General features: G+C 39.8%; 1 protein-coding gene across 17 annotated transcripts in view; it reads left to right on the forward strand.

The window, feature by feature from the left end:
- PLPPR1 (phospholipid phosphatase related 1) overlaps positions 1-25,473 on the forward strand; it is a 540,361-nt gene that overhangs the window by 458,094 nt on the left and 56,794 nt on the right. The window contains exon 1 of one of the 17 annotated variants that reach the window (XM_072842143.1): positions 7,023-7,157. The exons of the other annotated variants lie outside the window; for them this stretch is intronic. The gene's annotated coding sequence lies outside the window, so the exon portion shown is untranslated. Of the gene's footprint in view, positions 1-7,022; positions 7,158-25,473 lie in introns of those variants that run through there. 17 annotated transcript variants of the gene reach the window in all.

Consider the following 25,473-nt stretch of genomic DNA (forward strand, 5'->3'; position numbering starts at 1 on the left):
AGGAAAGGGGCTTACTGTTTCTGAGCACCTACTGTACACCATGGAAGTCATATACACTCATGTCTTCCTACACCCTTCTGTGAGGTAAGTATTGTCATTTAACTTTAAAGATGAGGAAATGGGGGTGTCTGGATGGCTCAGTTGGATAAGAGTCTGCCTTTGGCTCAGGGCCTGATCCCAGGGTCCTGGGATGGAGCCCCATGTCAGGCACCCTGCTCAGCAGGGAGCCTGCTTCTCCCTCTCCCTTTGTCCCCACCCCACCCCTGCTCGTGCTCGCTTTCTCTCTTTTTCTCTCTCAATGAATAAAAAAATCTTTAAAAAAATAAAATAAAGATGAAGAAATGGAAGCTCAGAGAAGTAAAGTAGCTTGCCCAAAGTCCCATCACCTAAAAGAAACAAAACATGGATTCAAACTGGCATGTGCTTCATTCCAAAGCCTGTGCTTTTTGTCTCCAAAAATGAAGCCCCTAGGAGAAGATCAATCAATGACTATATTTATTGAGAACCTATTTATCAAGAAATATACTCAATACTATTTATAAAAAGTGAACATAAAACCTTTCCTTTTTCCCCCCACCAATAAATGAAAGAGGAAAATACAGAAAATAGGAAAGATGGGGGAAGCCCTTGCATAATGTGAAGCTCCTTGGCTATCACAGTAGTATAGAGAGTGCCTAGGAAATTAGCATCAACACCTAAAACAAAAGCATCCATGGCTACCGTGAAGCTGTTTCTTTAGCCAAAGTGCAGTGAGTGACTTCAGGCTGTGACACCAAGTCCCCAGAGAAATTAGCAGCTGGGGCAGCCCTGCAGTGATGCGGGGATTGGGGATCGAAGTAGCACTTGAGAAAGACGGCAAGCTAGCGGTATGTAGGACAGTCCCGTTATAAAGTATTTCGGCTCTGCCCCCAGGTTGGTGTGCCCTAAGGGGGAGTTCCTGGGGCACCAATACACAGGAGCATTGGTTTTGCTAAAATTCAAACTCTGTGGTCTGGAATAGAACAAACAGGAAGAGTGTTTGTCTTAAAAAGCCAATATGGTTTCACTCATGGGGAATATAAAAAATAGTGAAAGGGATTATAGGGGAAAGGAGAGAAAATGAGTGAGAAAAATTAGAGAGGGTGACAAAACATGAAACCTAACTCTGGGAAACAAACAAGGGGAAGTGGGTGGGGTTATGGGGTGACTGGGTGATGGGCACTGAGGGGGGAACTTGACAGGATGAGCACTGGGTGTTATACTATATGTTGGCAAATCGAACTCCAATTTAAAAATATACATTATGAGCACTGGGTGTTATTCTGTATGTTGGCAAATTGAACACCAATAAAAAAATAAATTTATTATTAAAAAAATTAAAATAAAATATATATTAAAAAAGCCAACTTGGGCAAAAGTACGTACTTGCTCTTCACCTGATAGGGCAATATGTGGATTTCTTTCAGCTCTGGAAAGAATATGGCCTTTAGCTATAACAAAATACACCAAAACAACCCCCCCAACTCAGTGTCCATGTACCTCATACCTGCCCCCTTAAACCCAGGGGAAACCTCTGAAGGGTGTGAATTAAATTTATTCCTTTGCCTGTGATTCATAATATATAGGTAGGATGGCACAAATGTAAGGAGCCATTTCCCCAGTATATGTCCCTTAGAATTTGGGCAGTTATATATGATTTGGCTTGTTCTACAGATAGCCCAGAGCAGGAGCGTTTCAATTCAGTTCTGCAGAGAGCTAGGCTTCTGATAGTCATTTGCTTGCAGCCCACAAAGCCCTACAACAGTTAAATTCTAAGTAAAGCACCAGGACTTTAGGGCTTTGGATGTCCATCCCAAGTAGTGGGTCAGCGAATGGAGGCTGCAGAGTATTTTCCACCTGACCTACTACCTGACAGTAGTAGGAAATGCAATGAAGACATTGATTGGGAAAATTATGCTGTAGTTTGAGATAATTTGAGGTCCTCTGGGAAATGATGACATGACAATTCCAGTATAAAATGAAATGCCTAGTTAGTTAAAGTCCATCAATTTAAAGAAAATGACATATGAAAATGTATGTGAAACCTATACTTGTAACATCTAATTATATATAACCAAACCTGTAGTTCATCATTATAGAAAAAAAACAAACAAACCTGTCATTTCTTAGATTGTATCTTTAAAACTTTTCAATAAGTTATGTTCAAGATGAAACCCCTGTCCAAATTCCTCTTCTGTTGCCTATTAATGTGCTGGAATCCATGGCTGGGTCTGAATATCTGGGCCCATATCTTGCCCACCTGATAAAGATGGAATAACAAAGCCTCTCACCTCCCTAGAAGAGCAGATGTGAGGAATGCCAATGTGCGTGAACCTCTGACAATTGACAGTGTGAGAAGCCGAATAAAATGGAAACATTCTGCAAAAAGAACTTTCTTTACAAGTCAGGTGGTAAATGTCTTTGCTGCTGTTTGTGGTTATACACTAACAATGGTGTAAAATGTTCTGCTAGAAAAAACCGTGAGGATTCCAGGACCATATCCAGAAAGATACAATCCATGTTGAATTTTGAGCATTCCTTTCAGTTCACGATGGGAATGTAATTAAAAGCTTTCATTTGGGTGACTAAATTATTGTTTCCCTCTCACGGAACCCAAAGTTACTAGTGTTCAGGCCTCTGTCATTGAGTCTCTGAGGGAGGGCATCCTGGTGGCGGCTTTACTTGGGGGAGAGAATGCATGGTGAGCTCTTTCCAAGTGTCTGTAGATGGTCCAGGGTGTGTGATTATAGATGCTGTGGAGAAGATTGGTGGATATAAAAGACTGTGTTAGCATGTTGGACCTGCATTTATGCCTATTTAAGAATCTGTCATTGCAGAAGTGAATTTTACCAGCAATTCCTTCTTAATTGAAATGAATCATTAAGTCAATTCCTTTTTAGAGCACACGCCATCTTTAACATTTCTTACGGGCCATTTGTGGAAGGATGTATTGTCGCTGCTCACACTGCAGCCTCTGGAAGATAGCACCACAGACAGAGCTAAGGAGGGCCATGCCTCACCTCGCTGTGCGGGGCCCATTGGCTCATTCTGGTCTCACACAGCTCAACCAGAACAGGAGCCAGACCACTACCACACAGGGACTCACCCACACACTCCCAAATCTCTAGAACTTCTCATTCCACTTGCAAAATGTGTCCATGCAGCAGACATGAAGAAGAAGCATGCGATGCAGAGAACTGGGATTGAGCAATCACGAGGGACCCACAGCAGTCCATGTGAGTGGGATGCTCTGACACAACCATCTGTCATACCCATCTTGTGTGCTGCGCTTGGCTTTGTAGGGTTTGTATCCTCCCCACTTAGCATTACTCCCCTGTGGTCCCTGCACTTGTCTAGCTAAACACTATGACTTAAAGCATTAAATACTAGAGCCAATGGTTTGGTGATTATTAAGATGCTTTTGTAAAAATGATAGGTCCACTCCTGTTATGCCAAATTAGATACAAATATTGGTGCTTGAAGGACCCTTAGAATCGACCCATCAATACCATTTATTTTGCAGCTGGAGAAACTGAGACTCAGAGATAAAATTACTTGTCACTCAGTATGTTTAGTGAGAGGAGGACCTGACCCTTTGTCTCCTGACAAATAGTTTAGTCAGTGCTCTTTCTCCAAGACCAAAGAGCTCATGGCATGGCTCCTTTTTATCTTTTATGACCTCTCTTGCTGACCTGATGGCTCAACTGCTTGTACTCTGGGCTGATGTCACAGTAGCTTTTTCTAAAGGTGAACTTCCTGGCAAAACATTGCCTATGTGGTGGAACGATATATTGACATATTAATTTGTTTCCATGTGTGGGTGTTTATTCCCTCCTTCCCACACATCCCCTATTCCATGTCAACACCAAGCAAGTGATCCAGTGTGCTTTTTAATCACAGGAATATAGGTCCAGGACAACAGCAGAAGTAACTTAAATTTACTGACTTTTCTTGTCCTTTATGAGAGCTTATACTTCTCAAAGCAATTATACTAGGAGCCTTGGAGACAGGGGAATAACGGAGGTGTCCCTGAGGACCAGGAGGGAGACAGAGGAGGCTTATTCCCCAAGACTAAAGAAGGGGAACAAAATGGGTGGGCTTTTCAATTAATGAGACATATGTCCTTCTGGGTAGCAGAACTTCTATAAGGTGGCAAGACCTCAAAGGTGACAACCATATGGGACACAAAAGAAGGCTGGGACTTGCATCCTGGTGCTTTGAGCCCCAGCAAAGATGCCTGTGCCCTGACTGTGGCACAGAAGCAACAGAACCCCTGGAACCAGAAGTATGTGAGCTGGATACTGAGGGCTTCGGGACTACCGGGTATAGACCAACGCCCAAGTGCCTCTTTAATGTACTGTTAGGATCCTGTAGGGAAGTCCCAATAATTACGACAGAATAAACTTCTTGGGAGCCAGTGTGATGTTGGCTCAAACACCACTAGAAATTGACTTTAAAAATAAAAAGGCTTTTAAAAAAAATACATTACTTATAGCAAGATTTTTACCTGCTACATTTGTCTTAAAATTTTTATCAAAGTGTAGGTATTACATTTGCCTCAGCCCAACTTCAAAACGAATGATTTGTCCCTGAAAAGCTTTACAGTATGGTGGAGGTTTTATCAGCTCTGTGAGACCTTTCCTGACCACATACCCTCCCCTGGGCTACTACTGTATCATGTAAATGCATCTATAATTGCCCTTGACCCTCTGCATTATAATTATTTGTGTACAGCACTGTCTCCCCTGCTAGACTGTGAGCTCGTTAAATGTAATGTGCCTTACTCTTCAACGCATCCCCCCAGGAACCAGTGCAAAGGCAAGCATGAGGAAGACCATCAGTAAATCTGTGTATTACGCTACAGTCTGAGCTGTTACTTTCCTGTAGCATTTTCCCTCAAAGGTTTCAGAACAATATGTGGTTCAGCAGCCCAGGCTGCACATAATTTCATTTTGGGGTTAAAACAAAAACAAAAACAAAAAAGCTGTGCTTTCTTCATTTGACCTAATGAAAACAAGAGAGCCCAAAGTTCTTTAAACAGTGGAAGTTTCTAGGTTTTCAATTTTGTCCCTGCTTTTGCTTTCAACTCAGGTCAATTCAGCAAACACAAGGAGAATACCTAGTGTTTTCAGGGCACTTTGCACTGAGCTGTATGAAAGCATGTACACACACGTGCTCAGCCAAGAGTGCCCAGCCCACTGGGGAATGTAGGCAAAACCATTATTGGAGAGAGTTAGTTGACTGAGGAGAAACAATAGGAAGTTAAAGTTTTCAGGAGAGAAATACAAAATACATGAGCTAGAAGCAGCAAATGAAGAATGCTTCGTCCCCCCCCCCCCCGCCAAATCACTGTATTATTTACCTAGGAATCAATATAAAATGTTTTGAGCCGCAGCCCCCAAGGAGAGTCAGATGACCAAATTGGCCATTTCCGTGACCTGCCCTGTCAGAATCAGCCGGTTCTTAATTCAGAATGAAAAATGATTAGGTCTGCTTCCAGAGATTTGTCTTCTTTGTTATCGGATCAAAGCCACAATTATACACTAGTTCTTAAGTGTAATTTTATATTGAAATGAAGATAAAATGTATTTGCACTTATTCAGCCAAAAGAGTGCAGTGTAAGATTTAAATGTTACCTGTACTGATTATTTTCCAGGTACTATAAGTGCCCTACAGTCCATCTGGGGGGCACTGATTCACTCTTCCCTGAGAATAAGCAGACCTTTAGAAGTTAAAACTCCCTTTTTTCCATTCATAAAGCAACGCATATAAAAATCCAGAAAAGAAGAAAAAAACATCCATTATTCAATCATTCGAAGAACTCCACTGGTAATAATTTGATGTGTGTCCTTCCAGTATTTTTTTTTAAGATTTTATTTATTTATTCATGAGAGACACAAAGAGAGAGAGAGAGGCAGAGACACAGGCAGAGGGAGAAGCAGGCTCCATGCGGGGAGCCTGATGTGGGACTCCATCCCAAGACTCCAGGATCACGCCCTGGGCCAATGGCAGGGGCTAAACCGCTGAGCCATCCAGGGATCCCTATCCTTCCAATATTTTCTAAGCATGTTTTATTTCATAGTTTGGGATCATACTCTATTTCATATATGTCTTCTTGTACTTATTCTTATAATAAAAAGTATTTAAAAATACTTTTTAAAAATAAGATGCCTAACTCTAAAATGCTGTACATTTGAAAGCTTTCATTTCTCAGTTTCTGCAATAAGATCTTAACAAATCTTTAACAGGAAGTAAAACTCATCAAAACTGGCCATAAATTTAGAGAACCCATTGGAGGGTCACAGCCAGCAAAGTCAGCAGATTCTGAAACCTCTCCAATTTCTGTGCCTTGCCAAGTGACTGAAGTGGAGAGGCAATTTGACTATTGCCTTCTGACTTTAATTAATGTTTAATACTCGGTGGCAAAAGCACACTTCCTCTTGTAAGTTCTCATTAAGTTCCTTTTGAATCAGTTAACACCCTGTTTATAAAGATGTGGATATTTTCTCTAATTACTGTAATTTTGGCTACTGTTGTAAAAATCAGTGCTCCGTGTCACACTGTCAGAGATCATTACAGATGCGTACATACTTCTCTCCTCCCTCTCCTGGAAACGATCCAACCATCTCTGGAAATCAAATGCACTAAAAGGTTTAATAAAGGAAAAGGAAATCCAGACATATCATGTCTCATTTCAGGCCGTTCCAGAACAAACCTGGGATGTATTCATCAGGGTGATGAAATGTGGTCTGTTTAAGCATTCAGGATAGGGATGCAGAGTCCTGTTACTTATTACACATTTCATTATTGTAAAATTCAATTCATTCTGCGGAACGAGAATGAATTGAGGTGATTTATGCTCTCAGGAGCACATTTCGCACTCCTGGTATTTCCTTTCATGTGAAGTGTGGTGGGGGAGGGTATAAACCCTGGGCTTTCTCCACCCCTTCGGTTGCCCCACCCCCTGGGGTGAAATGACTTTCATCATCCTCAGGTTTGGGAGAACTGGGCATGCGCCCCAGCATCTTCCTCCTTTCTTCTTGGTTGGGAGTCAGACACCTTAGGAAGCCTGCGTTTTAGCCCCTGCCTTCTATGTGGGGAAGGACTATGGTTTTCTGGCACTGTTTATGACCGAGTAGGTAAGTCCACTTAATTCTGTGGCTCAGTATTAGGAGATCCATCTAAGCCACATTCTCTAACCTCATTACTTCACAAGTAATGAGGCCCCATCTTGATTTCCCTTACAGTCTTCTCCCTCTCTGAACTGATTGAAAACACTTACTAGGTGAACCGGGTACTATTTACCAGCTCCATTACACCGCCAAATACAAAGGCAATTCAAAAACAAGGCAACACAAAATGCCCCCCCCTTCTTAAGCATGTTTTTCAAGGAGTTTTTGTTTTTTTTAATCAGCCACTCTCTGTTCTGAATGTTCCCTATAAATTCTGCTATAGTCTCTGCCTGTCAGTGTTTACCTAATTCTGGATCTATCTAATAAAAAGGAGGGATGGGGAAGAGACCTAGCTGTCAATGATGGGAATTTTCCTTGGCAGGGGGCTATTATTCTTCATGCATTGATATTTTCTTCTGTTGTATTAGGAATTATTTCCCCCACTTTACTGAGACTAGTTGAAGCTAGGTAACTTGCTCACGTTTGCAGGCTGGTTAGCAGCAGAGCAGGGAATTGAACTATCCAGCTCCCAGGCCAGAGCCTTGTCTTCAGGACAGCTTTCCCTATGTCCCTCCCCATAGTCACTACCCTGAAATCCTATCCTTTCTCTGTCAAGGGCATTAGGAGAAAAAGAGGAGGGAATAAGGGAACAGAAAATAGTACTTCGATAAAGAACCCTTGTTGGAAGAGGCAGTGGTTTGCTTGGGAGCCATCTATAACCTAAAGTCTCCTGCTGTCAACTGAAACTTTTTTTTTTAGTTTTGTTTTTTTCTTGCCCCCAACAGAATTTCACATTGCTGTTTGTGTTACTTTTTAAAAGGATTGTATTTATTTATTTGAGAGAGAGAGCATGCAAGCAGGTGGGGGGCAGAAGGAGAAGCAGACTCCTCACTGAGCAGGGAGCCCGATGTGGGGCTCAATCCCAGGACCCAACTGAGCCACCCAGGCACCTCTGTTTGTTTTGTTCTTGTTTTTTGTTTTAAGCCACTAAGTTTATAGTAATTTATCCCAACAGCAGTAAGAAACTAATACACTTGCCTAAGAAACCTTAATTCTTTTTTTTTTTTTTTAAGTATAGTTGACATGTGTTACATTGGTTCCAGGTGTACGACATAGTGATTGGACAAGTTTATACATCATGTTGCTCACCACAAGTGTAGCTGCCATCTGTCATGATATATCATTATTACAGTATCATGGACTGTCTTCCCTGTGCTCTGCCTTGTAGTCCCATGACTTAATTCATTCCTTAACTGGAAGCCTGTACATCCCACTCCTCTTCATCCATTTTGCCCAACACTGTACCTCCCCTTCTCTCCTCCCCATTGTTTTTTAAGATATCTTATTTAATTATGTTTGTGATTATTTGGGTCTAACCACCATTTTTGCTATTTTAAAACAATTCTGTTGACTTTTGTCTTCCAAATTCATTCAATTGGTTTAAAAATGTCAGTACAAAAGTCAAATTTTCTTAAGTTATTACTCAGGGAATTCTCCAGGAAGGTTAAGATTCATTTACGTCACCACACTAATGAAGCCTATATTATTGTACAGAAACATCCAAATGTATTCTATTTTGTAAGTGAACTTTGCTTGCTGTTGATTCAAATGTTGTAAATATAGTGCTTTTTCCCTCCTGTTATTGCAGGCTGCACCAAGAGAAGGATATATCGGGGTTTATTACATTAAGAAAGACATCACCCAACCAGAAGCTCATATTTCAGGAGTTAAGTAGTGGTCCCAGAGGTCAAGGCTAGTTTCCCAAGAGGGGTACCTAACCCATGTTGGCCACTTACCTAAGAGGGACTTTATCAGTGTGGGTTAAGTGACTGAAGGTAATAATCTGAATGAGTCTTAAGGGTGGTTGGGAATCAGGCCCGTTTCTTGTGCATCAAATAGACTTGAATCAAATCAGAGGCACCTAGAAATATGCGGGTATATGTGTTTTGATATATCCTTCCTTGTGTTGTTCTTTAATGTCTCAAATTGTAAGTCCCAGAATTCTAACTTGTTAAATAGACCTCTAAAAGTATCTTTGAGGATAGATAGAGGGTAAAGAGCTGAGATACCAATATTTTCTATAAAATGTGATCATTTGGGCACCTGGTGACTCAGTCAGCATCCAAAGGCATTTGGCTCAGGTCATGATCTCAGGGTCCTCCGATGGAGCTCTGCATTGGGTTCCTTGCTCAGAGGGGAGTCTCCTTCTCCCCTTGCCGCTTTCCCTGGTCCTGCTCCCTATCTCTCAAATGGATAGATAAAATGTTTTTAAAAAATAATGTAATCATTCATAAGTAATTTTATCTACCACCTAGCAGTTATGTCACGGTAGATGTGGAAATTTTGCATTTATTTTTATTGGTATTATAATCTCTGTCTCTATGACAAATTATGGGGCGTGTGTGTGTGTTCCAGAGTGAGGAAGTGCAGCTCTTTATCTCACAGACTCTACATTCCAGATCCACATATTCTCCCTTTCTTCTCCCAACTCCTTTCATGAATGTGTGCCTCTTTGCCTGTACCAGTGGAAGGAAAGAGAGAAAAACAGACCAGTATTTGTTGTATTAGAGAAGTTTCTAACACAGAGAGAACTGTTTGATTTCACTCTCATTACAGCAACATGGGAGCTGGAAGCATTAGGGATGCTGGTTCACCATGATGCAAATTCAGCTCTCCTCTCATTTGCCAGGATTTGGAAGTGCTGAATCTGCAGCTGCTGCAATATTTTTTTCTCTCCAGAAATTTTTATTTCAGGCCTCCAGCATTTTTCATTTATCTTGGAAAAACCAAATACGTACATGCTGTACTTTTATTTCCTTACGTTTCATTTAGAACAGATGACATTTCTATGTGGATTTTTCTAAGAAAAGTAGTTTCCTATCTGCTTTGATTTGTTGATCCTTTTTAAGTGTCCCAAATTACCAAATGCACTTGTTCCCAGAGTCAAGTTCTCCTGCTGATAGAACACCAATGCCCCCTACTGATAAATTTCCCAAAAGCTTTCTTTAGAAAAATGAGAACATTAACTGCCTCTCTTCCAATAGGCACAGTATTCCCCAGCCTTGTCTGCAAAGGGCATGTGCTTCTAGGGTCATCTTAGTCTGCTTTATTAGGCTCTCATTAGAGTAATTTCCCCTATTAGTCTTTACTAAAGCAGCTAGAAGTTATTTCATGCTTCACTGGCTTTATTAGAAAAACAATTTTAAAGGTATCAGCAGAGCTTTATACCTGACAAAATGAAAACCAGAACTAACATTTGATTATGGTAATATAATTCCTGTTACATTATATTTGTATTTTATGGGAAAAGTCCCTCAAAATGCCTTTATATTTCTCTTTCAGTTTCTTCAGTATTTATAGAATTGCTGACATAAAGAGACTTTAAAACCTTAATGTTCCAGACTTACTAGAATCCCATCTAATGTCATCTCCATCAAGTAATTGCTTGGTTTCCCCTAGCAATAGAGAACATATCACCCCTCAGAGCAACCCACTTGCACCTTTGACCAGTTCTGACAAAGAGTTCATGCAAAATTTTTTCTGTTCCGCTTCCAAATAGTAGGCCAATTTCTACCCTTTGGCTGCTATAACAACTTTTGCTCTAACAAATCTAATTCCTATTAATTCTTCAAATATTTGGACAGAAAGATCATGCCCTTCTCCTGACATTCTTCTCTTCCTCAGGAAGAATAATATCAACTTTCAGAAAGGAGGCAAAATTCTATAAATGTGAGACCAAAGGGACAAGGACTTAGGACAGAATGCCAGTAGGAGATAAAATTCCTATTTTCAAAGGATGTACTAATTATTAGTTTCTCTCTCTCTCTCTCTCTCTCTTTCACACACACATACAGACTTTTCAGTTACCACACATACACTTTAAAAATGGCCATCTTTGAACTTACTAAAGGAATAGGAAACAAGTTTAGTTTCTGTAATAATGTGATCTGAATGTTGCCAGGAAGATCCAGTCTCGAGGCTCCTTCATAAATGCTTGAAAATCCTTAGACCTTCCTGTTCAGCTCACATAGTCTTAAGCAAACAGTGTCAGATGAGGATTGCTGACAAGGTTGAGAAATTAGTGAGCCTGGATTAAGGTTTTTTTGTTTGTTTGTTTGTTTTTTAATCAGCATATGTCTCACAAGGCCAGTTGGATCTTTATGAGATGCTCTTCATTCCATTGAGCTCTGCCACTTTGGATGCAAAATCAAGACTCCTGCTGCTCTCTGTGTAACCTGCTCTTTTTTTTTAATTTGCAGTCTTAATTTTGTCCTCTAGGTAGCCAATGACCCAGGCCATCTCCATGTGTTCCTTAAGCAATAGTAAGGCAAACTATGACCTCACCGAGAACCAGCAGCCACATTTGTGTTGCTAGGCTTGTTCTGCCATTAAGTCTTAAGAGTTGCTCTTTGCTATTGTGATTTTCTTAAGATAATGCAGAATGGTTTTATACGTTGTATGCTCTGGGAAGCAGACACAGATGGAATAGGACTACAAAAAGTTCATCGGGGGGTAACATCTGTGAAAAGAAACGGGCAGTATTGAGCAGGTGAGGTCCGCGATACAGGTCTGAGGAGATCTCTGCTGGCCATTGGGGAGCTCTAATGCAAAGTTTGATCATTTAAGGCATCCCCAGTTGGACAAAAATGGCTAGGCATATTTGTACCACATCTTGTTTAGCTGTTGACTGAGACAGTCCAAGAAGAACTTTGGCATGGACTTGGCTAGCATGGTCTTGCTTCGTTGTTGGCTCAGGCTGGCCCTGAAAAGAGCAAGACCACAGCTCAGAATATGAGGTGAGCTCTGAAGTTGCAACAGCTGGAGGCAGCCAGCTAGCTATGTTCTTTGCAGTTTGACAGCAGTCCTTTCTTGAAGGGAGAGATCTGGGTGACGCAGCTCTGGTTTTGCCACAGTGGTGTATTGTTACCAAATCACTCTTGAGTCAGTCAACATTTGTAGTTGCTGTTTTAGGTATCCGTTGCTGTGTAACCAACCATGCGATTTTAATCATTTAAAATTCCAAATTTTATGGTTATGAGAAATTCTACTTTGTGCTCAAATTTGTGGATCAGGAATTAGAAAAGGATCTGGCTGTCTGGTCCTGGCTTAGGTGTCTTATGTGGCTGCAGTTTGATGTTGGCCGAGGCTGCATTTATCTGAAGGCTGTGTTGGGTGTTCAAAATGGTTCACTAATTGAAGACAGTTGAAGCTGGCTGTCAGCCAGGAGTTCCACTGGCACTCTTTAATAGAGCACCTGCGTGCCTTGGGCTTCTCACAGCATGGTGACTGGATTAACTGCAGGAGCACCCCAAGATTAAACATTCTCAGAGACCAAAGTGGAGCTTCAAGGTTTCCTCCGACCTAGTTTTAGAAGTTTCGCAGTGTCCCTTTCATCCCATGCCATTTGGTCACACAAACCACCTTCAAAGGGAGAATTAGACTCCACCTCTCAATGAGAGAAACAGCAAATAATCTGTCATCAGGTTTAATCTGCCATAGTTGTGCTTTATTAGAAAAGGTGTGATCTGTGCTTTGTCCCTTACTATTGCAATACGTACTGTTAATTTTCTTTTCAATCTATGATACTTCATATAAATATTTCCCATGAGTTCAATCATTGTTCCTTCGACATGATGTCAGATTCCTTAGTGCCCTTCTTTAATGTGTTTTTAGTTTATATCTGCCTCAATTTAAGAGCAGCATCATATCAGAGCAGAATATTCTAAAGGTAGACTAATCAGGCCAGAGAAAAGCAGAACTATTCCTGTCTGTGAGTTTTAGAACTGTTAATAGATCCGGGGGGAGAACAAACTTTTATGGAAGTGACACTGCAGTATTCATGCACATTGAGTTAATTTATTAAATAAATGTGATTTAAGTGTTCCCTGTGTACCAAGATCTATGCTAAGTGCTGGGGCTACAGAGATTTAGCCATTTCCTTGTGGAGCTCACAGTTTAGTGATGAAAATTGTCATGCAAAACAAGTAATTACTGCTCTGTGTTATGCACTGTAATAGGAAACCGAGGCTTTATGTGAATATAGAAGAGAAAGTTTCAAGTGCTGCTAGTAGAGAAAAAAGGAATTATGCCTTAAGGAGATTCTTCTGGCAAAGTGGAAGAAAGAACAACTGAAGCAAAAGGAAAAACATGTAATAGACACAAAGCTATCAAAAAAGCAAAACAAATGTAGGTAATCTTACTTTTACTAGAAATGTATGATTAGAGAGAGGGACAAACCATGAGAGACTCTTAACTCTGGGAAACAAACTGGGGGTTGCAAGAAAGAGGTGCATCAGGGAATGGAGGGATCAGGTGATGGGTATAAAGGAGGACACATAATATGATGAACACTGGGTATTATCCACAACTGATAAATTATTGAAAAATATATCTGAAATTGATGATGTACTGTATGTTGGCTAATTGAATTTAAATTTTTTTAAAAAAAGGAAATGTATGATTAGTCCATTAGACACTTCTAGAGAAGAACTATGAGATGAGGTTGGAAAGCTGGAAAAGAGTCAGTTCCACCTCAGTAGGATCTTGGGTAGCATGCTAGGAGTTGGGATTTTGACCCCTTTGAAAAAGGAAATCAACAGATTTGTGTTTTGCAAAAAGTTCTTTAGTGGAGGAGTCTGCCTGAATGTGAAACAGAGAGTAGGAAGGGGACATTTGGGTGGTTCAGTGGGTTAAGTATCTGACTCTTGATTTCAGCTTAGGTCATGATCTCAGGGTCATAGAATCAAGCCCTGCATCAGGCTCTGCACTCAGCTCAGAGTCTGCTTAGGATGCTCTCTCTCCCTCTCCCTTGGCCCCTCTCCCTGTGCGTTCTCTCTGTCTGTTGGTAATAAATAAATAAATAAATAAATAAATAAATAAATAAATAAATAAATAAATAAATAAAATATTTTAAAAAGCCAGAAAAGTCAGGGACAAGTCTTTTTTCTGGCTTAATTCTGGCTTAAATAACTAAATGGTGGTAGGGGCAAATTTTCAGGGAAGAGAATACTATAAGAGGAGGTTTCCAGAGAAGAGGATGGATGATGATTAAGACTGAAATCTTGAGTATAAGGTGCCTAAGAAGCATTTAGAGGAAGCTCTTTACAGATTTAGAAATAAGGGTCTAAAAAAAATAAGGGTCTGGAGTTCAATAGAGAGGGCTAGGCTAGAATTATATATCTGTGACTAATCAAAGTATATAGGTGGTGACTGAAGCCATTGGAGAAGTTCAGTAGGAAGTAAAGTCTAGAGCTCAGAAAAAGGTGTTCACATAAGAAATAAAGATTTCAACATACAAGAGGGAGTTGAAACCCTGAGAGGACATGAGATTCCCCCACCCAGCACAGACAGGGAGAAGAAAGAGCTGATAGTAGAATGGGTATGTACATGAAGAGAGTTGAGACAAGATGGAATTCTGAGTCTAGGAAAATAACCACAAAAGAAAAGAAGCCAAGGGAAGAGAAAAATGCAAAAATAAAAATGAGACCAGGTATCAGTGCTGCTGAGGCATCACATTAGCTGAGGATTGAAAAATGTTTAATAAATTTTTCAATTAGGAAGTCACTGATAACTTAATGAGAATGGAGGGAACAAATGAAGTTAACCTCTGAGTAGTTTGCAGTGCAGGAAAGAAAGAGTGGGCTCAAGGCAGTAATAAAATCCAAGGAAGGTTTTAATTTGTGTTTTGTGTTTCATTTTATTTTGTTTATTTTAAATGTTTAAGATATGCTCAGAAACAGTGAAGACGAAGAAGTTTGAGATTCAGAAAGAGGAAAAATAATGGAGTAGCATTTCCAAGAAAGACAAATTCATTGACACCTGAGAGTGAACAGTCTTCTCCCCAAAGTCTTGTTCCTTTTTATTAATGCCCCTATAATCACCACCAGCCAATATATAAGCAATAGAATATTTAAAACCCACCTGTTAGGGCTTCTGTCTGTTGTCTCTATGAAATTTCTTTAAGTTGAATTCAATCTTTCATTCCAGACTATTGAGAACTTTCCGGATTCTGATTTTTTTCTTTCAGTACATATGTTACCACTTCACAGTTCAAATCATTCAGAGATTTGATAAAGCTGACTTCTAATTCATTGGCATGAAACTGAGAAATGCACACACCTCATTAATTTCTCATTAATAAACTCATATTGAGTTTATCCAATATTCAGTATACCTGTCACTCAGTCTACATTTCTATCTTGTCCACTGGGTTCTCTAGGTCACCTTTTGCCAGATTCCTGGTTGCAATATAAATAGACCACAAATAAGCCATTTCCCTGCTCTGCCAATCTTGTACTCCATTTAAAAAAAAAAGGAAATATATAATGAACTGATTCATGTTTAGTGAACCCTTCCTGGCTCAGAAATCAATGCTTCCTCTTCTTATTCTTTTTTTTTTAAGATTTTATTTATTTATTCAGGAGACACACACACACACAGAGAGAGAGAGAGAGAGGCAGAGGGAGAAGCAGGCCCCATGCAGGGAGCCCGATGTGGGACTTGATCCCGGGTCTCCAGGATCATGCCCTTGGACCAAAGGCAGGCACTAAGCCGCTGAGCCATCCAGGGATCCCCAGTGCTTCCTCTTCTAAGAGCAAGGAAAGTTGCCCGGCCTGTAACATCCATTCAGCAATCATGCCCTGAGTAAATGTGAAATTCAGCCATCATCATCAGTAATGTTTTTAATTCTGTATAGTTCCCTTTTTAAAATTGGGAAATATGTTTGCCCATCTCCTGCCTTCCTCCTTCCCTTCTCAGTAGTTTCTTAAAACTCTCATTTGCAAGTTTTTGGTTTCCTGGATGTGATTTCTCTTATAAAGCATATTTAAGGGATGCCTGGATGGCTCAGTGGTTGAGGTCTGCCTTCAGCCCAGGGCGTGATCCTGAGGTCCTGGGATCGAGTCCCACATCAGGCTCCCCACAGGGAGACTGCTTCTCTCTCTTCCTGTGTCTCTACCTCTTTCTCTCTCTGTGTCTCTCATGGATAAATAAATAAAATATTTTAAAATATAAATAAAGCAAATTTAAACTCATTTAAAGCATCTCCATTCTTTCTTCGATCACTCCTTACCCTTGGGATAAATGCCATTCTAACTGTATAAATCTAAAGATCTTTTCTCTACACAGGGAAGATAGACATCCAATAAATACTGAGAATTCTGCTTTCTCAGTATCTTTCATCAAAATTATATTAGCATTCTATCTTGTTTCATCAAATTTAATTGTAGCATTTCTGTTAGCCACCATTTACTTTGGATTGTAGACGTGTGAACACACTATAAGAGATCTACTCTTATGTTGATCACAGCTCTCTTCCCTTTCATCTTTTATATATCTAGTTGCCAAATTTAGTCTCAACATAGAGCTCCCCCTAACAACCCAAAGAATTTCTTTCAAGTTGTTTCTCCTCCTTTTCTGAATCATTAGAACTTCATTTTTGAGAATTTTAACCATCCAGACTTTTTTAGGTTTCTTTTTCAGATTTCATGCATTAGACCCATGTCTGCTCAACCTCAGGATCTTTTAAATTCTGCCTTCATGAGTTCTGGAGTTCACATCCAACCAAACTCAACCTTTCCTTTCTTAGACTCTAACAAAAGAGAAAAACACAGGGAAGAAGTCACACAAAGGCAACTTGAACACTTTTTCTCCTCCTCTTTCAGGCTTCTAGATAACCTAACTAGGTACTTACATCAACTCATCCTTCACCTATAATGTCTGAGAAGAAGATTTTTATAGCCATCATAAGGAAAGAAAGTGAAACTGAAGAGATATTTATGAGGAAAAGTGTTTTCAGTTTCTAATGGGGTTTAGATTTACTACATGGCAATTTACAGAGTATTGCTTTGTTATATGGTTCCCTTGAGAGTATTGCCTTTGTTATATAGCACTTGAGAGAACATGGGCCGTAGGTGCAGTGGTCTGTATATTGGCTCCCCTCTGGCTGGTGCCTGGATCTTGCAGTTCTACTCTTTCATCCATTTACTGAACAAGCATGCATGAAGCACTAACCACATACCAGGCTCTTAGTCTTGTGCACTGATTTTTCATGATCTCCCAGGTGGAATGATGTGTTATCTAGATTCAGGGTACTCACTGGAATGTTTTTAGGAATTACAGTGGCTCATTATTGCTATCCTATCTCTCATACCTCTCAGGCTTTGAACATGTTGGGTGAATATAACCTCCTCTTAAACATATCCGCTAAAAATATTTTTTCCAATTCCCAGGCAATAGAGTTCTTACCCTCCTACATGGAAATCAGAGGAACCTGTGCCTAGAAAGGAGTTGAAGTCAGCCTGCATTAGCTCATACAGCAATACTAACAGGTTTCAGTACCTACTGTAGAGCCCATAAGAGAATAATGATGTGAGGCAAAGTGTCAGTTGATGGGGTGTGGATCAGTACCTGACTCTAGTTATGACAGTTGTGACATTAAAGATGACATGTAAATTTGAAGACACCGTTGAAATGGTCTTTCCCATACTGGATTCCCTTCCCTCTGGTGGCCGTTTCGAGAGGACAAAAGGCAGAAGCGACAGTCAAGAATGAAAAGATACCCTGTGATGAACGATTATTAACTCAGTAGACTATAACTTACTCCCTGAACCTTTTCAGCTCAATATGCCTGGCTTAAGTCAAATGCTCTAAATGTGTCTTCTAAAGTAATTTCACATTTCATTGAATAAATTTCCATTGACAAGGCATGCTCAGTCATAAGAACCCTAGTATAATGGCAGAGTATTTAGAGTGCTAAATGATACAGATTATGCATTGTGCCATGTTCAGAAAGTTTCAAAATGGAACAATTGTTTTCAAAGAAACCAAAATCAATCCAAAAGGATAAAAGTGAGAAAAGAAGGCTTAGATTACTTTGCAGAACCTCCAGTCAAGCATGGATATCCAGAGAGTGACAGTTTTTCATACGAATCAGGAGATTATGGGCTCTGAGAGCCTTTCTGCTATCATGTGTATTAGAATAATTGTTCCTCTAATTCAGATCTCTAAGCAGCTTAATGCCTGTTCTTATCTTAGTTCAATTTAGAGAGAAAATAAGAACAGAAATGCTGTATCTGTTCAGTGTCTGCTTCTCTAAACGAAACTGTTCAAATAACTCCAAGCTCTGAGCTTATGTGGTTGACCACATAGTTGGGTATTCTTTCCAAAGACAAGGTGAAAAAAGTATCTCCTAGGCCAAGACTCAAAATGAGAAGTGGTCTTAGGATTGCAGGGAGGTAAGGGGTATGATAATATCTTCTTAATAAAATGCACTTGGGGACAACTTAACCTAATAGGAGATGGGGGAAGGGATATTTGCTCCACCCAATACTCTGAATTTAGCAGAATCACCATGATTGTGTCAATTACCATGCCAAATTCCCTGAGACAGGAACACTGTTAACTGACAGAATTGAAGCCTTACTTGAAGCAAGATGTAACCATTTTTACTGAAGCTACTGCCTTCCTCCAAGATCAAAATAAACCATTAATGAGCAAATGTCTGGCAATAGCCTATGCTAGATTGCTTCCAAAGTGCCTCTCTTCTAAAGAGGATAGTTTGGAACCAAAGTTTTCTTGTCTTAGGAATGTGGAGTACTTTGAGGGAACATAGGATTCATTCAAGCATGTCCTGAAAACCTAATGGTATCTAATTTCAGGACCCACTTCGTATACCTGAGAAGGTATTATTCCTTATGTCATCAAGAGTAGTCTCATTCTAATCAATTGATAATGACTGTCTGAAGTACCATGTGGAAAATTATTGGAGACCCAACTGGGTTTGACAGGGGACTCCCAAAAATTACCAGTGCTGTCTCATAATTATGGAGCATGGCACATTTGACATGTGTTTGTCATTTCTAGTTCTGTTGACTTAAAACTACTATTTTTTTCTCACTTCTTTAAAAACACAGTGGAAAAAGAAGCTTGATTGGGTGTGAGGGATGGTTTTCTGCATTTTGAACAGTGAAGGTATTGGCCCTATATTTGTCTCATTCTCTGACAGTTTATATATTATAAAGTGGTATAGGCATTTCTGAGCCACAAATATCCAGTATAGGAATGCTTGGAGAAGTGGACAACTAGCCCTTTCTGCTCTGGAAGAGAGTAGGAGATGCACCTTCTGAAATTAAAAAAGGAAGAAAAGTTCTGAAACTGCCAGGACTCTTATTACCTGCTAGATAACAGGCATAGGTACATTTGAGGACTTAATGTTTCCTGGAAATAACTACTTTTCTTTCTTTCCATCCTCTTTTCATGCATAGAATAATGGTAGATATTCAGCACATATTTATTGTAGTAAGAGTGGAATCCATGATGCCTAGGGATACCTAGTGCTGAACTGCCACAACTTAGGAAAAATATTTCACCATAAAAACATTTTTAGGGGGCAGCCCGGGGTGGGGCGGGGGCTCAGTTTAGTGCCGCCTTCAGCCCAGGGTCTGATCCTGGAGACCTGGGAAGGAGTCCCACGTCGGGCTCCCTGGATGGAGCCTGCTTCTCCCTCTGCCTGTGTCTCTGCCTCTCTCTTTGTGTGTGTGTGTCTCTCATGAATAAATAAATAAAATCTTAAAAAAAAACATTTTTAAAAGGTCATATTCCTACATTAGCACCAAAGGATTTCTATTTTGTTAATTCACAACACAACATAAAAGAGCTGTGTCTCCTCCTCCCTCCTCAATACAGGCCCATTAACCTGCCACCCAGAACCATGGAGCTAATTTTGCCATTCCCTTTGTCCTTGTCTGTATTAACACAAATCAAAACAAGGACTCCAGGTCATCTCTCTCATGCTCCACACAGCTCCACACAACTCTAATTGATCCAATCTCCCACCCTCCTCACCCCCTACGTTGCTATCCTATGAACTGTAAAATGATAAAAACGTGTGTCATCAGTAGAGTCCCTTATCTTCTTAACCTTGTCTGAACAGTGCCTTCCTCTTCTTACTGTGAACTTGCTTTCTTAATTATATGGCTTCCCTAGAGCCCTCCTGGTGGCCATGCTTTATCTCCCACACCCCCTGTGCTGTTGGGAGTTGAAGACAGGGTAGGTGTTGTCCTTGCTCCTCATTGCCTCTTCTAGACTGTTATCCTATTTGTCTTAGAAACCACCAATTTCTCTGTCAAGGGTCTGCTCCCATCTAAGATTACTACCAAGGTCACTCTCTTAAATAACAGGTCTGATGGTGCCACTTCCTGCTCAAAACCCTTGGTATTTCCTTTTGAGTATATAATAAAGTGTTAACTTCCTCTGCCTGCCACGCAGAGCTCTCCTCTTTTGAGTTTGTAACTACTTCTTTACTCTCAGATAGGGCCCTTGATACCCCCAACATGCTAACCTAAAATCTGATCCCTGGACATGCCTGCGTTAATCAGAATTCCTTGATTACAAATGACAAAAATGAGACTAGCTAGCAAAGGGTACCTGCTGGGCTTGAGTAACTATAAAGATCTCTGTGTACCAACATAGAGAAGTGGTCAAATCATGTTAAGAGAAACACAAGCTGTGGAACAGCATGTATACTGTGATTCTACTTCATATATTTTTCAATCTACCTATGAGTGTGTATTCTTATATCCCTGGAGAGAAAGAAAACCTCTAGAAGAATAAATACACCTCATATATTAGCAATGATTAATTTCTAGTGAGTAAAAACTCTGATGATGTATTTTTCTATTTATACCCTTATGTATTAGAGCATTTTGCAACTCTTTTTAAAGGTTGAAATTTATGTTTGGTTAATGGTACCACCCTGCCCATGCAAAGCCGTCATGCACCATCCAATATGCAGCCACTGGCCGTGTGTGAGTATTTAAATTTAAATGAAATGATGTAAATTTTTAAATTCCATTCTTCAGCTGCAGTAGTTATATCTCAAGGGTTTGATAGCCACATATTGCTAAGTGGCTAACATATTGGGAGTACAGATATAGAACATTTCCATCAATGCAAAACAGTTCTCCCTGATGGGAAGCATCTGGTAAGCTAGATGAACCTAGATGCTCACCTGATTGCTTTCACTAGACTAAGTGACTTCATTGAGATGCAGCCAGAATGAAGCAGGTGCAGGCCTGAGCACCTGTGATCTGACAGCCGTCGGGAGTTTGAGTGAAGGTTCAAGTCTGTGTTCATTTGTGCAAGATCCTCTAATGTTTTGGGGAGAGGCACTCTTGGAGGCAATTTATTCAGTAATTTTAAGGGAGACAAGGAAAATCCCTACCCAGCCATTTTTAAAGGAAAATGAGAACCTCTAAGTCTTTTGTCATGTTGAGATTTACCTGTTTTAATTAGAAAAACTAACTGGTTGATTTAAAGGAATGTTTTTCCTTTTCTTCTCATTTGCCTAATTCCCAAGTAACTTAGCGATACATATGGAGAAAGAAGAATCGTGTTCCTTTCTGGTAGGGAAATTAAAATGGTATCTTAAGTACTTTGGCTTAAAATTATTTGAAAGCAAACATAGGAAGCTCTACTTTCCTTAGTTTTTTTTTTCCAGTTGGATCTTTAATATTTGTTTTATGTGGTATGCAGAAAATTCAGTGTTAGTTTCCATTCTCATTTAGAGTCAGTCATAAAATCATTTTCCAGTGCCTTCTTTCCCAAGTAGATCCAGATTCTAAATAACAAACAGGAATTCTCAATAACCTTTTTTATTTAAAAAGATAACAGTGTGATTTTATTTGAGATTATAGTATGATTTCCATATTTAAGTAGCAACTTATTATATCTCTGCTATCCTCTCAAAACCATGGAAATAAAAGGTCCATGAAAATATCCCTTATTTTTAGAGCAAAATAATTACAGCTTTATTTGACCACAGATCTCCCTCCCTCTCCCCCTCTTTCCAAAGGACTTAGTAACATCTTCCATACCAGACATCACCGTTCAAAGCATGCTGATTTGTATCAAAAACTTTGGTTTTAACCAATATACTAATAAGCCATTCCAAGCAGTTTCAGGTGATACATTCCTTGAACAAATGGCAGGGTTGCTGTGAGTAAAACCAGCTATAGAATCTCATCCATCCAGTCAACTGATATCTTTTAAATACTTATAATGTACCTGTGCTAAACTGGGGCTACACATTTGAAAGATCCTTTCTCTTAGGGCCTCACAGCTTGGTGGTGGGAGACAGGAAAATTGAGGATGGCCATGCAGTCCCCTAAGTGTTGGAATCATGTGAGATCTGCACAGGAGCCATCACATCACACTGCAGAGGTAGTCAAGGAGGACTTCCAGAGCAATTTCAGGAGCTCTGATCTGTACTGTCCATCCATTTCTGGATTCTTCATATTGATGTCTATACCTAGCATCCTATCGCAAAGTAGTCCTAATGTGGAAAATGTGTTACATGCCTCCAGCCCCAAATAAAAGTACAGAATCAAATCTACCATGAAGCCCCATAGAACTTAATCCTACTATAAAAGGATCTGCAATGACTGGACAAATTTCTTTTATTGGGCTTTAATCCTACCATATTTTCCTAAGATTAAGTGGATTAGATTGTTGAAGTCCCAAAGTAAGTTACCTTTACTTGGAACATCATACATTAGGATTTTATTTTATTTTTTTAAAGATTTATTTACTTATGATAGACAGAGAGAGAGGCAGAGACACAGGAGGAGGGAGAAGCAGTCTCCCGCCGGGAGCCCGAGGCAGAACTCGACCCCGGGACTCCAGAATTGCGCCCTGGGCCAAAGGCAGCCACGAAACCCCTGAGCCACCCAGGGATCCCCTACATTAGGATTTTAATGTGGATGTTATTATAGTATGGATAGGCCAAAGGAAGTAAGAACAAAGTCCTCTTTTTTTCTTTAGATGAGGCACAAGACTCAAAATGATTTGTTAGGACAAATTAGAAAGCCATTATCTAGGCTGAGAGTCAACCCAGGCCAAGTCAATGCTCAGTGAGAAAGCAAAAGGCTACAATGATGGTGACTCAGATGCTGGGCGCGTGCATATACTGTGACACCAGATTTTGCAAATATGGTAGCTATGCCTGTTGATTAAATCCATATCTCTTTTACTGAAAACTTGTGTTGATTATTAATGAGGGAAATTTTGAAGATGGCAAGAAAATTACATTTGCTTTTGAAATTAGAGCATGTAGTTTCTTCAGTTGGCTCTTTAATAATTGAGAGGGCCTCATCCTCACAGATCAATAAGATTTTCTTTCCCTACTTCCACCCAAACTCCCTTCAGTTAACAAGTCTGCTGCCTATGTCTTAATTGTCAGAAATGACATAAGTCTTCATTCTTTTGAGTAGGGCTAACTGTTCTGAATATCTAAGCATTCATATTTCCTAAGACTTTCTTCAGTGTTTTTGACTGGAATGGATGGCACATCAAAGGCTTTTCTCACTTCGATACTTTCTCCCCTTCCTCCACAAGAGGAAAGTAATGCCTTTGGTTTTAGTGTCTAAAGACTGGCATTCTAATAGCCCACTTCTTATTCTTGTAGCTTACCCAGTGGTGCTCCATTCCTATAAAGAGATCAGGAACTGAGACAGTTGAATCCAAAAATACTTGTGGCTTTAGAGCAAAAGCTCTATTACTTCCAGGACAGGGTAGGTTATTTTGGCCGTGACTCTTCAGAGTCATATAACAGAAAACCAATTGCTCTGTGTGAAGCCAAAAACAAAATTTTTAATAAGGACAAAAGTGAATCCTATGAAACTCAGAAGTCATAGACTAGCCTCAGCATAAATTAAAACAAACTAAAAAACCATCAGAACCAAAATTATTCATTCTCTCCAAGCCTTATGGTCTCTTGACTTTGCACTTCATTCTTTTCTATGTGTATCTATCCATTAGCCTTTACAGGTTTCCCAGGTTCAGATGGCCACACAAGGCAGCTCTGCAGCTCTAGGACTTTTATGTCTTGGGATCAAGTGGCTAACAAAGACACACAAAATCTGTAACTGTCACTTCAAATTCCTAAGAGAAAAGCTAATGGGCCTACCTTGGACCAGTTGTTTATCCTCAGTCAAGTCATCTCCAGCCAGGGAATTAGTAGAAGCATGAGTGTAGGTATAAGTATGTAATTCTTGGGGCACCTGAGTGGCTCAGTGGTTAAGCATCTGCCTTTAGCTCAGGTCGTGATCCTGGGGTCCTGGAATCAAGTGCTACATCAGGCTCCCAGCAGGGAGAGCCTGCCTATGTCTTTACCTCTTTGTCTATGTCTCTCATGAATAAATAAATGAAATCTTTAAAAAAAGTAAGTGTGTAATTCTCAAAGAAAGGCAATTAGGGTCTGGGTGAACATCTCAAACAATGTCAACTCCTAGAGTCAATGAGCTACTTTCTGTCCTTCAAAAAGCTTGAGTATAAGTAATATATACATTTATCCATGTTAAGCCTTAAAGGAATAAACAAAGTATCTGTTTTTTTCTGATTTGGGATAAAATCACAAATTGATTTATTTATTCTGTTCATCTCATGCCCGTCAGAACCTCTGTACTTATATTTAATTCAAGAGCAATTACTCCATTAAAATTAGAAATCAAATTAATTATTCCAAAGTAAATACATACAATTCATTAAATAAAAAACATATTTCAATTTTAGGGGCCATAGAAGGAAAATAATTAGAGGACCTTGGTGTTGAGAAGCTCAGAAACTTCTGCCTTAGCAAAAGAAAGCCAACTCCAGGCTCTGCAACCGGTTTATGAAGGAGATTCAGTGAAAGCATAAAAGCTGTAATTCTGTTCATCTGCTAGAGCAATCCCCGTGGGGATGACCTGTTCATACGATTACTAGAGAGCTTCTCCCCTTATTTTAGTTTTCTGTGCTATGTAATAAATTGCCACACACACAACCACTTAAAACCACACAAACTTACTATCTCATGCTTTCTGTGGGTCTGGAGTCTATGTGTGAGTTAATGAGGTCTTCTGTTCAGTATTTTATTAGGTAGAAGTCAAGATGTCAGCTGGGACTGTGATTCTGAGGCCTTCTTCCAAGCTCACTAGTTGGTAGAATTCAGTTCCTGTAGGACTGAGACCCCCCACCCCTAGAGTCAGTCCACCATACCCGTCCATGTGGTCCTCTCCACAAGAAAGCAGATTGCCAACAGTGTTTCTACTGCTTCAAATCTCTTAACTTCATTTAAAGATTTCATGTGATTTCTAGGTTAGGCCTAGCCAGGATAATCTCTCTTTTTATTAACTTAAAGTTAACTAAGTAGGGACCTTAATCACATTAATCACATTGTTATAGTTCCCACACCTTTGCCGTATAATATATACCATAATCAAGGAAATGGCATTCCATTATATTCATA

This window comes from Canis lupus, chromosome 10, assembly GCF_048164855.1.
Source record: "Canis lupus baileyi chromosome 10, mCanLup2.hap1, whole genome shotgun sequence".
Taxonomy (NCBI): Eukaryota; Metazoa; Chordata; class Mammalia; order Carnivora; family Canidae; genus Canis; species Canis lupus.